Here is a 17,733-nt window from a genome sequence, read left to right on the forward strand (position 1 = left end):
GCAAGGAAGAGGAAAGGCGTTTGAGGAAGGGGACAGTGTGTTCCCAGGCACACAAGTCATGGAGAGAACCACAAGGAGTTCTCGGCCTGGAGGATGGAGGCACGTGGGAGAGGAGGAAGAGAGAATGGGAGCCAAACATATGTGGATGACTGTCAAAGGCTAAAGCACATGTCAGAAAGCAAAGAGCAAGGTTCTGGAAAGATGAGAAACGTTATTAGGATTCTTCCCCAACAGATGAAAAGTTCTACAAAACACTGTTTCCAATTCCATTTGGTACAACTCACAGATATATCTATTAAATTGTACTCTTTTTTTGTTTTGTTTTGTTTTTTACATTTTCATCTACTGAGACTTTCAAGATCTAGCAGAGAATTAAGACACACAGAGTTAGTGCTGACCATTCAGAAAAGGAGCCACAATGACATGAATAGTTTTATCCTGTCCATAAAACCATGATAAATAAAAAAAAAAAAAAAAAAAAAAAAAAAACAACAAGAACAACACTCAAAAGAGAAAGTCATCTTCCAGGAACACAGGAAATGAATAAAATGTGCCATTTTAGAGCACACACTATTGTATGGCACTCATTATTACGTAAATACGCAGTACGCCATTGAAAGTTTCCATGGATAAGCCCAAGGTCATAAAGGAGAGAGAGAAGAATCTCAAGTGCTACATATTCTAAAAGTCATCTTCATTTTACAGGGATTTTTTTTTTTTCAGAGTGTTAAAGAATATACTTTTAAACTTGCGTATTGAAAGAACAAGGCCCAAGGGTATTCAGCATTTTGGTCCTAGAACCCTAATGTGAATTGTTCATCTTAAATATATTCTGCCACACAGATTCCAGTATTTTTTTATGATGTAATGGTCATGCTTGGAAGTCAGAATGGGAATAAAGTGTGTTTAGTTGAAAAATTGTAAAAGGACCGATAGCATATACAGTGCCTTGTTGGCTGTTACAACAGTAACAATAAAATAACTCCTTTCTTACATTCACTTTTCTGCTTTAGGCCCCATTTTGGCCAGGCTGCCCTGCTGGAGGGCTGCTTTCAGGTTTTATGCAACCATTATTCAGTCCTTCATTCCCTCCACGTTCACCTCAGGGCTCACAAGTCCTAATGCTCTCTAAAAGCCCTCCACGCTAGACACTCATTTTATTTTTAGATTGAAATCATTATTGGATAAATGCCTTAAGGTAGTTCATAGATGGAAAAGGGAACAATTCAAAAGAAAATAGGCATTCCAGGGTGATGGCAGTTTATTAATTTAGAAATTAAATTCAGATAGTTATCTTTGGTCCCCCAAATTACTAGCAATCCCGCACCATTAAAATTCCTGAGAATATTCTATATTGTTGTTAGATACGCACATTTCCATAGTAGACCAGATTTACTTTAGTGAATCATCCTCGATTTTGTTATACACTGAAAAAAGTGATGTGGGAAGCAAGTTTTTTTCTTTTCAAGGCTTGTAACATAAAACCTGTCTTCCTCTTGGGGAGTCCACAAGAAGCAGAGCCTGGATACGGTGATTTACATTTCAATGAAAAATATTGCCTAGAGTGAACTGCTAGTTCCTAGCAGCATACACCAGTTTGAGGTATCCCTCTGATACCCTGAAACAGGGGGCTGGGCTGCCAGCAGAGCTCTCCTCACAGTATGTCAGGAGTGGAGAGATTTCCCTGCAACCAGATTAATTAATCCTACTTCCAAGTGACTCATCTTGAAGGTGGGAGGGAAATGCGTAGTACGCATGTGTGGTGTGTATGTGGAGTGCGTGGTGAGGAAGTGAGGGTGATAGGGAGATGAGAACTAGGAATCAGAATTAATCCTCATGAAAACAATAGCTTCATTCAAATTTTGTCAAGATAGATTATCTCTGTCCAAAAATGCACTGGGAGAGGCCAAAGCGAAAGGTGAAAAGATTTTTTTTTTTCCCCCAGTAGTGGGAATTGAACCCAGAGCCAACACACAACCACTGCACTATATTCCAGCCCTTTTTATTTTATTTTGAGAGAGGGTCTTGCTAATTGCCTCGAGTGGCCGCAAACTTGTAATCACTCTGCCTCAGCCTGGGATTACAGGTATGCACCATCAGACCGGGCAGTGAAAGGACACATCTTAACTGGCAAAAGATGTTCTCAACAAAAAGTTACTTCTAGGCCTGAGATGTGACGGAAAACAAAGGAGTCAAACCTAGAAGACAAGACTATAGAGTTTAAAAATCAGGAAACACAAGGCAGCAGGAGCCAGTCTCTGCAAAGACTGTGGTATCTGGGTGGAAGGGGCTGTTCTGCTCCCCAGCACAGTCTCCAGAATGGTTCATCAAGGTCAAAGTCCTAAGAGATGGATTCCTTGCACCTCTACCAAGAGCCACAGAAGTAGGTGAAGAAACTCTATGGGGCCTAAGTTTGTAAGGAGTTTAGAACATTAAAGAACAAGAAGGTGAGAGCCTGGTGAAACACCTCGGGGGTCACCCTTTTCTAATTCCGTGACCTTCAGTGATTACTGAGCCTCTTATTCTTAGTTTCCTACCTGAAGAGAAGTAAATGCGTAAGTCACAGGACTGGTACCGGGACTGGAGATAACAACGGATGAAAAAATTCTAGCTGAATGCTTGGCCTTTCAAGTATGACATTCATTAGCTCCAAACTGTCTTGCCCAAATCTACACAGCAAGAAAATCCGAAAGCAGAATCTTTTGTCTCTGTTTTGGAAGCTAACAGCTGGCTAATCTTACTGATTCAAGCTGATGAATGTGTCTGGTGAACATAGGACGGGCGAGGGCAAACCTGCAACCTCTGCAGCAATGTATGCCTTATGCATGCAACACCTCCCTTACTGTCCAAAGAGGTGCCATGTAAACAAGATGGATTCTAGAGGGACAAAGGATTAAATTCTCAGCTCCTCTGCCCTTTCCCCAAATCAGAACTTATTCAGACCAGAGAGTTTTATTCTAGAAAACTAACCTTATAGTATATTGTTATTTAAAAAAAAAAAAAAAAAAGCAGAATCTTTCATAGGGCAATTATTAAGTTACACCCTACACTACTACTCTAGGCCAATCTTAAGACACAGACATTCATTATTGACTGATAACCTTAGGAGTAGGATATTGATAATTCTTAAAGGATACTTAAAAGATATTGATAATTCTTAAAAGATACTTAATCTAAAATAAGATACTTAAAAGATATTGATAATTCTTAAAAGATACTTAATCTAAAATAAGATATTGATAATTCTTAAAAGATACTTAATCTAAAATAAGAATGGTCCAATCCTAGTTATAATTAATACAGACAACAGAGACAAGTGTCATGGATAGTTTGATGCTAAAGAGTAAGCTAATTACTCACAAGAATTTCTTCTTTCTTCTCACATTTACAATAATTGAAATGGGTATTAGGAATTGATAACCATTAGAGCAGTACTATGACTCTAAGAAAACCAAGGGTGGGAAGTTCAGTAATGAAAGCCATATGAGGGGAGAAGGCCTTGCTCCCCAGATCTGAGGCCAGGTTCCCACCTCTTTGAAACTCCATGAAGTCCTCAACTCCTCTCCAGCTTCCTCTCCATTCAAAGTCAAGGTTTTCCAATATAGTTCCACCTTTTCAAATTTTGAAAAGACTGAACCTATTCCACACGTTTGACTATTCAAACATGATTTTCTAAACCACTACTTGAGTACAGATTTGGGCTCTCTGTTCTTGAGGGGAGCTGTGCCCAACAGATTGGTCATCAGGACAAAGTGGAGGTCAAACAGATACTGTCTAGCTCCCTACCCCATGAGATCATGACCAGCGCTAAAGAAGGAAGAAATTCCACCTTCCACTCCACTCTCCATTCTCCAACCCCACTGCATAGGAAGTGCATCCTTGGGCCTAGTGCTGAGCTAGAACAGCGCTTGAAGTGAAAGGAAGAGAGACACGTGATGAAGGGTTAGAAGGGCTAGACTCTAAAAGCCTCTTCACAACAACTTCATACTCACATTTACATACCAGTACATAAAAAATATCAATGCTAGGAACTGGGGATATAGCTCAGTTGGTAGAGTGCTTGCCTCACATGCAGAAGGCCCTGGGTTCAATCCCCAGCACCACCAGAATGCCAAGCAATAAAGGATACTAACGTGTTCAGTTTTGTCTTAGAGTGATCCTACCTGCTCCCCTCATTCACACTCATAATACTAAATATCAATAAACACACACACACACCAATCAAAGTAAGTAAAAACAGCACTACTGAATTTATGGTCCTTAAAACAGTATTTGAAGTGGATAAGTCAGTTATGACAAGTTTTAATAAGTAAATATAAAAAGTTAAATATCTTACACTCCAGAGAATCTTCAGATTAAGTGACTACTAACCTAACAGGTGAGACAGTGTGTTTAGGATGGTATCAAAAGGAAAAACAGGATCACTGATCACCAAGCTTATGATGGGGACTATGGTGGCAAAATAACTCTGAAGGAAATTTAAATTTAGTCATATTCTTTATGACATTAAAATATAGAATCAGCTTCTTTTAAATGGGCATTATCACTTCGGAGGGTGCGATAACATTTATTCTATTGAAGGAACACTTTAAAAAAAAAAAATCATGAATTGCAATATTCTTCTGTGCTGCCAAGAACAGTGTACAACAAAATTCTACATAATTGGCAAAATAATTTATATTTGTGTAGGAAACTTCCACCTAGTTAGCTTATAAGCCTTTAGCAATACTTCAAGTCAAACAGATTTTGCCTATGATTGTGTCGCAGGGTCTGAAATTGGTAAATGCATGTTTCAAGAAATATATGAAAAAGTGTTCAACATCTTTAGTAATTAGAGAAATGCAAATTAAAACAACTCTAAGATTTCATCTTACTCCAATTAGAATGGCTATTATCAAGAACATAAACAATAACAGATGTTGGCGAGGATGTGGGAAAAAAGGCACACTTTTACATTGCTGGTGGAGTTGCAAATTGGTGCAGTCACTCTGGAAAGCAGTGTGGAGATTCCTCAGAAAACCTGAAATGTACCCACCTTTTGACCCAGTTATCCCACTCCCTGGTTTATACCCAAAGGACTTAAAATCAGCATACTACAGTAATACAACCACATCAATATTTATAGCAGCTCAATTCACAATAGCTAGATTATGGAACCAACCTTGATATCCTTCAACAGATGAATGGGTAAAGAAACTGTGGTATATATATATATACACAATGAGATATTATTCTGCCATAAAGAAAAATAATATTAAGGCATTTGCAAATAAATGGATCGAATTGGAGAATATCATGCTAAGTGAAATAAGCCAATCCCAAAAAACCAAAGGCCAAATGTTTTCCCTGGTAAGTAAATGATGATATATAATGAGGGTGAGGGGTGGGGGTGAGAGAAGAATAGAGGAACTTTATGTAGAAGGAAATGAGAGGGAGTGGGGGTATGAAAAATGGTGGAATGAGACAGACAGCTTTACCCTATGTACATGTATGATTACATGAATGGTATGAACCTACATCGTGTACAACCATAGAAATGAAATGATGTACCCCATTTCTGTACAATGAATCAAAATGCAGTCTGTAAAAAGTTTAAAAATAAATAAATTAAAAAAGAAAATGAGTTTATTTCAACATAAAGCAGTATATTAATATAGTCCTGAAATATAACTAACACTATAATCTATGGGTAAAATCATATGGGGATGGGGGAGATCAATTAGGCAGAATTTTAAATCTGTTTTGTAGACCCAAGCAAAATCGAAGCTGATAATATTTATATAACCAAATGAGAATTATTTTATGGAAAGGATGGCTAAGAATTCCCATGATAAGTTATGCAAACACTTTGTATTTTTAGTCCTTGGCAAGTTTTTCATGAAGGTTCAGTTGAGTATCTTTATACTAAAGTTAATTCGTCTTCTACATTTTAAATGAAATCTACTGTTCAAACATATTTGCATTAGGACACATTCTCAATTTCATGAAAGTTACCATAGCAACTCTTGCTAATTGGGCCTTGGCTGGGTTTTTAAGGGAAGAAAAAGGTGAATCTAAACATGAAGGACTAAGTTTTCACAAAAATTAAAACTAGAACAAGTGTTTGTGCTGGGGGAATCATTTACAACCTTCCTACTAGGCTGTGAGAAACTCCGATTAAGACTCAAAGTTAAAATGTATTGTATATCAAACACCTAAAACTGGGAAAGATCACTCCCACCCCTATTCAGAAGCCACAAACAACAGGACTATTTGACAAGGCACACCTATTTCACTCCATTTATACCTGGGGACTATGCAAGTGAGCACTCCCCAGGGGGGATATGTAAGGATCTGAACATAGCCTGGTAGCAACTCTGACACCTGACTCAACAATTTCTTCCATGACAATATGTACTGGATCACCCATGTGGTGGACATTGTACTACACAGGGAGGTGATTTTTTTTTTTTTTTTAAGGCCCTTTAGATATATTCTTACATTGTTTTTGTTTTTTGTTTTTTCTTTTTAGTATGTTTTCCTTTTAAAATTTTCTTTTTTATATATTTTAATTTATTTGTTCTAATTAGTTATTCATGACAGTAGAATGCATTTATGCATTTTGATAAATCATACATAAATGGAGTATAATTTCTCATTTTTCTGATCGTACATATTTTACCCAAAGGACTTAAAATCAGCATATTACAGTGATGCAGCCACATTAATGTTTATAGCAACTCAACTCACAATAGCTAAACTATGGAAGCAACCTAGGTGTCTTTCAACAGATGAATGAATAAAGAAAATATAGGAGATATATATTTACATAACTCAGCTTTAAAGAAGAATAAAATTAGGGTATTTGCTGGTAAATGGATGGAGTTGGAGAATATCATGCTAATAAGCACAATCCAAAAAATCAAAGGCTGAATGTTGTCTCTGATATGTGGATGCTAATTCACAATGGGGGGTGGCAGGTGGTGCTAGGAAAGAATAGATTTACTTTAGATTAGTTAGAGGGGAGTGAAGGGAGGGGAAGGGGTATGGGGGTAGCAGGGAGGCTATTTCTATACAAACTCCAAACAACAGGATCCACTTAAGGACTCCAAGAACTGACACATGCAAATGCAAACACCGAGTGGTTTTCACTGAGGGAAAGATGTATTTACTAAGATTTATTCACTGCCTGTTAAATTAAAATGTAGCAAAAGAAAAATTCTCTCCTCACCACAGCAAAATAGAACCTATGACTAAAGCAAAAGCAGGTTAAGGCTATTTCAGATGGTGTTTTGTTTTGTGTATGTGTGTAATAAATCTTCGCATATCAAAAGGGATCAAAATATTTCACAAAAGGATACTTACACCCAAGAAGCATCATCACCCAGAGAACCAGGGTGTGGCCTGAGGTCTGAAACTTGCCTCAATTTCCTCCTCTCCTTGTCCATCAGCCCCCTACCTCAGGGTGCTGAAGGGAAAGTAGAAAGGAAAATGACTTTGAAAAATGAAAAATGCTTCATAAGCCTGATGGATTTATTGTCTGCTTTACAGGGTGGAGAAGAGAACTCCACCACCTTCCAGTGCCTGAATATGAGACAGGGAGGGCAGGTGGAAGGACGCTCCCGGAGGGGGAATGAACACACAATGCCCAGAACTGGGAAGACGGGCATCAAGCAGAGAGAAACCAGTGAGCCCTCAGACACCACCCACTCCTGGAGGGGCTTTCCAGAGCTGCCTGTCACAACCAGAGCCCCACCCACAGCTGTAAAGGCAGGTAGACTAGACTATTCCTGTAAACCTGACAACGTGTTGGCACCTGGATGAAGCAAAGCTCTAAGCCTGAAGAGCATGTGACATTACATACTCTACTTTGGTTCTTTGAAGTTTTTGTTTGCTCTTGCTTTAGGGCTTAGCTTAGTTTTAGGTTTGAAAACAAGACCAATCCAATGATAGATCTGGGGCTCATGCTAGAAGTCATCCTAACCACCACACCTTTGCTGAGAATGTGATAAAAACCAGAGGTCCTACAAACTGACAGGACAAAAAACTATCATCAAGGAGATAGTCTCTGTCCTCAAAAAACTTGCAGCCTTGTCCCCCAAATTCAGGCAGCTATCCCCCCTTCTATCCACACTGCAGCTGAGTTACTTTAATAGAATAAACACAACACCTGAATCTGGGTTTCTCGGGAAGATGGAAAAGCTATAATTATAGCTTGTTTTATTATACCCTTGATTCTTGCCCATCTTCTGGCTGCTCCTGGCAAGCCTCTGAAGGGCTAAAGAGCTAAAACTTGAAGTCTTTTCCCCATCTTCTCAGTCTTCCTTGGCTGGCATAGGGTGGGGGGTGTAGAGTAGAGACATCAAGACTAGCAATAAGGCGACATACTTTAAGACTGAGGCTGGGCAGGAGCAGGCTTACACACATCCCAACTTCTGAAGGAGTCAGGTAAGCAGGGTTAAAATAAGCTTTATTGCAGAATTCAGACAAAGTGCTATCCTGTCCCAGAGCTCCAGATGGCCAGGAGAAAGCCTGCAGTCTTTTATGCATCTGACTGGAGGAAGTCCAGTTTACCTGCTGTCCAAGTCACCAAAAGCTGGTGACTAACTTACAGTCTTCCCAAGGTGGAAGGTCAAAGAGTAAACACTTTTTAACCACTTTATGCTCCTTCCTGAATGAGATAACAACCCTTCCAATAAGAATTGTATTTAGGAGTTGAACGTGCTATGTTAACATTGGTTCAAATATTTCTGTGAGGGATGCTTTACCTCAAAGTGGGGAAATCAACCACAAGCATATACTTGCAGTTTTAAAAGTGACTTCCTTTCCCCTGATGCTATAAGTAAAAAGGTTTGTGTCTAGTGTTAAAAACACTATTTACAGAAGGAAGATTCCCTTTCCAGGATGTTCAACCTTCTCATTCTTCTCTGCATAAGCCTACTCCACCTCTGTTTGTGCTAGACAAGAAGTGAACATGCAAACAATATCAATAAAAAGCAGCTGAAGGCACACATTCTTCAACTCTAATTAGGTTGGGATGCCTGAGTCACAGCTGTTCCTGCTACTGAAAATGTTTTTATAATAAACAATGGAATTTAAGAGGCATTTTGCTGCATGTTTCCACACTTCACAATTTATACCAATTTCATATCATAATGCTACAATGTAGATGTAAGAAATATTCCTGGACCCATCTCACAGATATACAAACTGAGGCATTGAGATAGCACTCAAGGTCACTCAACTACTAACAGAGGCAGGACTAGGGAACAGAAATCAACTATGACTTGTACATTGTTCAAGAAGAAAAAATCACCATGCTACCTCCACACCTTTAGGTCAAGGCCAGATCAAAACAAGTCTGATCAATTTCTTTATATAATGCTGCTCTGATAACCAAGAGGAGACTGTGTTTTCTCCTGTTTCTGCAGCTAAACACAATGAATAACTAAGCCTTGATCTTCTTGTGAATAAAATTGAGAAAATGTTTGCCTAGGTAGAAAGAGAGCATTCTTTCTGGCCTTTATAACAGTAGGGAATTTGTTTTCAGACCCAGATATTAAAATGGCAATATCGGGCCACCTTCTTTCTTCTGTAGGTTTATTCTACTCTCCTCTTTTCCCCCCTCCACTACCATTATAAAATTAAATAGTGTGGACATATCTTAACTTCACTGAGTCTAAAAATAGATGGCCAATTTTATCAGTCTATAATTAAGTCCTTTATTAAGAAAGAAAGACAAAACCTAGATGAATTTTCTGTGGGCAAAGGTACACAGAAATGCCTGTTGACCAAGAAGTGATTTCTGATTACTTTCTTAACACAGTCACCTTGGAAGCAATTACTGAGCCATCACTAGACACCAAACCTGCCAGTACCTTGATCTTGGACTTCCAATCTCCAGAACTGTGAGAAATAAATTTTTGTTCTTTATAAGCTACTCAGTCTCTGGTATTTTGTTATAGCAGTGTTACAGATAAGTCGGTTGTGCACACAGGGATTTACAAGAAATTCTCTGACATAATCAAGGTGCACCATGATTTCATTTACAGAGTAACTCCTTTTACCAAGAAAAATCCTCTAGGCATACAGGAATCAGGTAAGGCTTGATACAATGGGTTTGTGTTTATGGAAGTAATAGAAGTTAAAAATAGAAACACTAAAGCTGCCTATGTATAGAAGATACTGGAAAATCCTCTACCCACTATTTTATTATAAATGACATCAGAGTTAATTGGACAATAAGCACTACGGGCATTTAGAGGAGGAAACCACTACCATTTGTGCAGCCAAGGAAAGCTGCAGACAAAGAATGAGTTCTAAATTTATCTTTGAAGATCAGGTAGACATTCAAAGGAAGAAAAATGAGTAGGGAAGAAGGGAAGAGAGAAAACTACCCTAGGGAAATAGGATTAGCAGAATCATGACAGTGAGACAGGAAAGAGAGCTTTGTTTGAAAGAAAAGAACCAACCTCTCCACCTTGAATCTGGCCAGGCCTATGTAAAATATCACCCAAGGGACATACATGTGTGTGCTTCTCCCTGACCAGACTGACATCAGCCACCACCTCCAGAACACAGGCCACTGAGTGAGGTTCTGGGTGGAGAAGCAATTCTCCCTGCCCAGGCCTTCATCTATACAAAGAGCACCACTTGATCAAAATTGCAAATGGCACAAATGTCCCTTCACTTCTCCTGCACACTTAAACCATGCCACTTCTCCTCTCTCCCTGAGCCTGAGCATTTCTCCTTTCTTCCTGTTCATATCCAAACTGAGAGGCTCATCAGGAACAAGGAAACAATACTCCATCTACTTATTTTTTTTATCAGTAAAAGCCAAGACATGCAGGTGAACACCACATAGATGAATTTATTGTTCAACTTAGCTGCTGAACTTCCAAGCATCTATAGTTACCATTTAAGTTTGAGGAACCTTTTGTAATTCATCCTTGAATATGTATTGTTGGTATGTTTTAGGTTGTAGGTGATTCTGATTCACAAAAAGTCTACTGAAATCTACTTGTACACACAATGATTGGGGGTGAGGGAGGGTCTATTTGCACAGAGGTGCAATCCCTTTTTTTTTTTTTTTTTTTTTTTTTTTTGCGGTACTGGGGATTGAACCCAGGGCCTTTGTGCTTGCGAGGCAAGCACTCTACCAACTGAGCTATAGCCCCAGTCCACTAGAATCCCTATTTTATAACATCACCCACACAGAGCAGTCACCAGACCAACTGCTCCTTTGAACTGGGAAGGTGAGGAATACCCAGTCCTATGGGCACAGTAGTCAAACCATGGCACATTGCTATGGTCTGAGTATGTTTTCCAAAGTTCATGCATTAAAACTTAATCCCCAATGGGACCGTGTTGAAAGGCAGATATTTTTTTTTGAAGGTGGACTTTTGATTGAGTCTTGATGAATAGATTAATGGTGCTTGTCATAGGAGTAGGTTCTTGATAAAAGGATAAGTTTTTTTCCCTTCCTCTCTCCTCCTCCCCTTCTTTTTTCTTCTCAGTGTTGGGGATCAAACTCAGGGCCTTTGTGCATGCTAGGCAAATACTGTACCACTGAGTTTCACTCCTAGCCCCCTTCTCTTTCACATACACACTCTGTAGCTATGCAATGTCTTCTGTCATGCTATAATGTAGCAAGAAGGCCCTCATCAGAGGTGGCCCCTCAAGAGTACACTTTCCAGCCTCTAAAACTGTGATTCAAATAACTTTGTAAATTACTCCATCTCAGATATTCTGTTGTGACAGCACAGAATGAACTCAGACATGCTCCACTGAATGTCCACTGGGTGGTGGAGTACATGTGAGAATGTGAGTGCAACAATTCTGCGACCAATTCCACAACAAGATCCTTGCTACCCAAGCACGGGCCGCTGGTCTATATTCCTCAAAGGGGCCCACATGGTTCAGAAGAGAAAATCATCAATGATCATCAAGAGCTGGTCAAAGGTGAAAGAATGAGGTGACACCAACTGTCCGTCCACTGGAGAAGTTCCGCTTTATTCAGAGAATGTGCACACTTTTATAGAGTGGAGAGAAGTCTCATAGGCCAGGGTATGGGATGGGGCGGTAGGTGATTGGGCAAGCTTTGTCACTAGGGGACTGAGGCAGGGCAGTGGAGAGTGATTGGGTGCAGGGCCGCGCCGGCAGGAAACTGGCACTCCGGAGAGAAGCAGGATATGCGCCATACTGTTGAGATGTTGTTCCAAGAGAGGGGGGTGTAGGGCTTTTGCAGCTGCTTGTGGGGGGTCAGGCCTTATAAAAGGGCCATCTGATAGGGAGAACTGACATTTCTCACAGGTCTCTCTGTGCCAAATCACGCTGGACAAGAAATCGAAGCCAGGCCTTGTGAGGTCCCAGCACTGTTTGCTCAGGCAGGCTACTGTAGCAGGCACTCTGCACCAGTCTCCATGTGAGGCACTGAGGTACCAAGAGTGAGAATGTCTCCCTTGGGGAGCTCCCCAACTGTCAGGGGAGGTCAGCATACAGCAAAGGTGCCATAGGTGCAATAAATGCACTGGAAGCAGGACAAGGCTGCAAGGCAAGACCAAGGAGGGGACGATTACAGGGAGGGGTAATGCACTAAAAAGGGCAAGATGAATGTGGGATAATGCACCAGGCTGAGGTGCCAAAGGATGACCCTGCAGGCAGAGTGGAGGCAATGAAGGTTTTAAGTAAAAATCTAATCAACCATAACTTCCTGTTTTCTCCCCAATCACATACTAAGCTCTACATATGACAAAAATGCAGAAAACTAATATTTCTCATCATAGAGATGCCCAGAAAACAGTATCTAGTATTACCAGGCAGGGTCAAGATAGCATAAGCATATCATTTCAACCCCAGGCTGTACCCCTTCAACAGGTCATAAAATAAGTGCAGAGGATCACAACCAACATTTCTCAGAAAATGAGAACAGACTATCATAGTAAATATCAGAGTGAGTACAGTATGGTGAAGATGAAGTGTGGTTTTGTGAATCTTTGTTCTAGTGTGTCAGATACACACACACACATTTACACACATCATCACATAGATATCTTGGGTCATGATACAAAATGGTGTAACTCCAGGTCACAAGGCTTTAAAGCCACTTGCTGAAAGTGAAGTTCCCATCTAATGAATCACTGTAAACTGCTAACTGACAATGTCTAATGGGCCTGTATCACAGTAAAATAAATCTAAACTGGTTTCAGTAATGGTTTCACCCTTCGACTTAATGTGGACAATGTTGACCTACAAGTCTCTTTTAGATACACTCATCTTTCTCATCTGTTCTACAAACTGGTCCTCCTCCTACCCTCTCCAAGTCCACCATTCCTGCCCATGTGCCTCTGCCACTGCTGATCTGGTATAGAAATACATCTCTCCTCTATTTTCAACTTTTGTTTGAACTTTCTCTGCCTACTTGTCTTATTGGATCTGGCTTCCTTCACAATACCACTTCTCATCAACCCACTCAAGAGGTGGTGGTTCCCCAAATTTCCAAGGAAGGGAAGTCCTCGCTCTCCTCCCTGAACTTCTCTTCCAAGCCACACCTTGTTCTGTCACCTCCATTCCAGGAGCTCCGTGGTGTCTCACACCTGCAATACCTCCTCCTTTCTTACCATAATCACTAGGCTCCTCTGGTACCTGCTTCTGCTGGCTTCACACAGGTGGATGACCTTGGTAACACCCAAAGGCACAGCTCAGAGACTTCCTCCTCTATCTAAAGGTTTTACATTCCAACCACACACAAGTCCCACCACACCTCGGACTTTATCACTACCCGGAAAAACTCCACCTTTGAGATCTAGGCTTCCAAATCTCTGACTACAGCTTTTTATTTACTCACTTCTCTACTTCCTTATTCTTAGATCCTGCCCTTCATCCTTCATCCTTGGCTTCGCCTTGCTCCATCTTACCCAGCTTGGTTTTACTGGCCTCATTAGCCAGATGAGACCTCAAGGCCACCAGTTTCAGTGTTGCTCCCATTAACACCCTGGGGCCTCAGTCTCCCTTGACTTTGTCAGAGCCAGCAAGCTCATCCTGAGACCTAGTTACCCAATTTGTTTCCTCTAGTCTGATTGGAGAAATTCATGTGAAAGGCTGACTGGTCCACAAAGACAAATCATAACTTTAGTTGACTCTTCAAAACTGCTCTGGCTTTCTATCCAGCTCTGACTGAGGTACTATTGCTTGTTCATACCTTGATCCTCCCGTTCTTCTCTCATTAGCAGATGGTGACACTGAATGCCCTTCCTCTCTCCCTTCTCATTCCAAAGGAAGAGGTATCTGCCATTAGGTGGAAAAGCCAGGAGCTAAGGTCGTATCAGCCTCAGACGCTGGTCTCTTCCTTCTTGAGTACAATTCTCAAGCTTCAGTATGCATACAAGTGTTCATGAGCAATTTGTTAAAATTCAGACCCTCTGGCCCCACTCCCTAGATATGGAATTATAGGGTCTGAAGTGATCTCCAAACTCCTGCATTTGCACAAGCACCCCTGAAACCACAGTGCAGGTCATGGTGAATTTGGGAATCACTACAGTCTAAGTCGCTCTCTCAAAAATGACACAGCTTCATCACCTTTTGCCCTGTGAAATATCAGAGGCAGGGAAACCTGTGCATTACAAGTTATGTGATGGTGAGACCGGGGGAGAAAACCCAGGGAAATTTAAGCTAAACAAGACTGAATGGGGAGTACGGAGATGACTAGTGATGTTATTCCTGAAGTCCTGTTCTAACACTTAAATAGATTCAAGTTTCTCAGAAAAAATGAAAGGTGGATAACAGAGATACACACATAGGTAACTCCCCCACGTGAGGAATTCAGCATTTAAATAAAAGCAGAATTAAACTGAATTTACCAAACCAAATACGTTTAATATTCATTTTTATCTGTATATATTTTCACTGTTGAGCTTTCACCTATTACTTTTTCTCATTGGCATGATCTGGAGAGACTCATGGAGTGAAAGAACATTGTCAAGCAGACCTTAGTCCTAAATCCAAATCTGCCATGAACTCCACCATGGATAAGGGAGTTGATGAGCTCCTCTAAGCCCCATATATGAAATGGGGATTTGATTCTGTTAGAGGAAAAGGAAGGTGTTCAGACTGAGACAGCACTGGAAGACCATTCTACATTCTGTAATCATTCTAAAATGGAAGAGATGAGCCAGCCACACTGGTGCATGCCTGTAATCCCAGCAAGTCAGAGGCTAAGGAAGGAGGACTGCAAGTTCAAGGTCAGCCTCAGTAACTTAGTGAGACCCTGTCTCAAAATTTAAAAATAAAATAGTTCAGAGGCACAATGCACCTGGGTTCAATTCCCAGTGACACAAAAATAAATAATAAATAAATATATAAAGTGGAAGACATGAAGAAAGCAATCTGGGAATATTTCCTACAAATGTTCTCCCCCACCAACTTCCCTCGGTCTCTCTACTCCTTGAATAATGATATTGTTTTATGAGTTTTAAGCATCACAGCATGAAGTAGCATCTGGCGGGGAGGTTCATACAGGAAGGAAGAGACCTCGGTGGTGTTTGCTATTCAGACCTTTTGATGTTTCAACAGAAAACCAAGCACTCTTTGAAACCAGTCATAATAGTGATACAACCAAAAAGATGATTGATGAATTAAAAGTAGAATCCAGACCTAACCAAGAATAAAGATGAACCCAAACTATCTTGGATGAGGAGAATCAAATCTATATAACAGAAAACTGACAATCCCTTAAAAAATTTTTAAGAGACCAGGAAGTGGGTGGAGGGGAGAATAAGTGCTAGGTAAATACATGGTAAATTCTCCCTATAGCAAACTATTCATAGTGGTACCAGTTAAACCAAAATGAACAAACATAAAAGGAAAAAAGAAAAAAGGGAGAAACAAATAGACAGTAGATGGCTATATTGTGCTAGTTCCATCAAAACTCAAGAAGTAAGAACTGATCAAGAGCTGGAACAGAGCTAATCCACAAAGAATCTAAAAAACCAAGACTACATTTTGAATTTACAATGAAGATGTAGTCAAAATGCATTAAGAATAAAGAAGTGGGACAGTGTGTCCATTTTTAGGTACATAGTCTTTGATGTTAGACAGACTTTAGGTTGTAAGACTGTTTCTCAAGCCTGTTGGCTCTGACATTGGATAAATTACTTAAGTTTTTCCAGAAACTGGTTTCTCCATCTATAAAACAAGGATACCCCTCATCCCCCAGGGAGGTTGTGAGAACTGAGATCATGTGCATTGAGTGCTCAGGGCACAATGCCTGGTGAGTAGACACTCACGTGATCACCCTTATTAGTAAAGGACATTTGAGACCATGGAAAATTCCAAACCTCTCCTAGGCATCCAACTTTGAAGAGCCTGAGAAACAAATATAAACTTTGGGATTAAATATCAGTTGCTCAATTTGTCTTTGGTTGGAAGATCAATGCCAATTGTTTGTATTTAAAACTACCAGTACTTTGAGAAGTTATATCTTCATCTGTCAGAACTTACCTGATTGGTACCTGTCCAACATATATCTAAGGCCAGAACATACAATATATGCAAATGAAAAACAAAAAACCTCCCAGAGATGTAACCCAAGTCTAGGCTCAGCTGAGAGAAACCAGGAAGTGAGTCCATTTGGGTCAAAAAAGCCCCAAAGCATTCACCCCCCCAGATTCTTCTGCAGCCCAAATCTAATCCTCTGCCAAATCCTGTGACTTCTTCCCTCATATCCCTAATAAGTATCCCTTCCACTGAAGACCATAGCACAATCCCTGGACCTCAGCACCAACACCTTCCCTAAGGCCCCAGTTAGAAGTACCAGGAGCTGGCAGGCGGGCTGGTTGGTTTCACATCTCTTCTTGTGCCATGAAGACACCCCATTCAGATCCCATCTCATCCACTCACAAGCTACTCCAGATGAGCCCTTTCTCCTCGTAGAATACTCTTTCCCTACTATTGAGATATGCCAAACTCTGGTTTGTCTATAGGTAGCATATAGCTTCTGAGGCAAGCTGGTTGGAAAGCAACCCCAAGCAGGCTGGTCCTCAGAGGTAGGCCCTTTCCCTTACCAGGAACCAAACCTGAGAGGGTCTACTCACAACTCACTGCACCCCTGCCCTACCAGCAGCCACATGGAGCAAACCCACACTTCATCTTATCCCCCTTGGGCAGCAGAGATGAGGTCAGAGCCAGGGAAGGAACAAGGGAGTAGGAGGGAATGCAGTTACCATGGAAACATTAAAGCTGTTTGTTTTGAAAATACAGTGAAGAAAGTCCTTAAAATTTCACTAAAAATTTGTATAGAGAAACAGGTCTCAATAGATTTTTTTTTTTTTTTAACCAGGAAAGGTATTTCGGTCCAAATTCCAAGTTTTTATTAACATTATCGATGCGCACATCCATGGAGAGTGTTCTTAGGAATAGGGACAGTGAGTTCCAAGCATTAAGAGGAAATCCAGCAGATTCCATAAAGCATTCCCAGGCATAAGATTTTTTTTTTTAAGAAATCATGATTAATTGCTAAATAAAACTACCTTCACGCTTCATCTGCTTAAACATTTGAAGCATTTCTTCTTCCAAATCTGATTCTCTAACTTGCTATGAGGTTAGGTCTGAGCTTGAAACTTGATTCAATCAGAGATGTCCTTTTGGTATCTGAGTTGTAAACACAGACACAAAAGCAATCATACCCGTGTTTTGTTTTCTTTCCAGGGCACATACAAAACTGTCCCAGGCTTACCCATACAGAGAACAGTTTGGCTC

General features: G+C 40.4%; 1 protein-coding gene and 1 non-coding gene across 2 annotated transcripts in view; one reads left to right on the forward strand and one right to left on the reverse strand.

Moving 5' to 3' along the window:
* Nucleotides 1-17,733, reverse strand: part of Iqgap2 (IQ motif containing GTPase activating protein 2) — a 280,459-nt gene that overhangs the window by 206,290 nt on the left and 56,436 nt on the right. The window lies entirely within an intron of this gene.
* Trnav-cac (transfer RNA valine (anticodon CAC)) lies at nucleotides 4,034-4,106 on the forward strand. Its single transcript has one exon. It is a non-coding gene; the product is annotated as a tRNA-Val (tRNA).

This window comes from Sciurus carolinensis, chromosome 6 (assembly GCF_902686445.1).
Source record: "Sciurus carolinensis chromosome 6, mSciCar1.2, whole genome shotgun sequence".
Classification (NCBI taxonomy): Eukaryota; Metazoa; Chordata; class Mammalia; order Rodentia; family Sciuridae; genus Sciurus; species Sciurus carolinensis.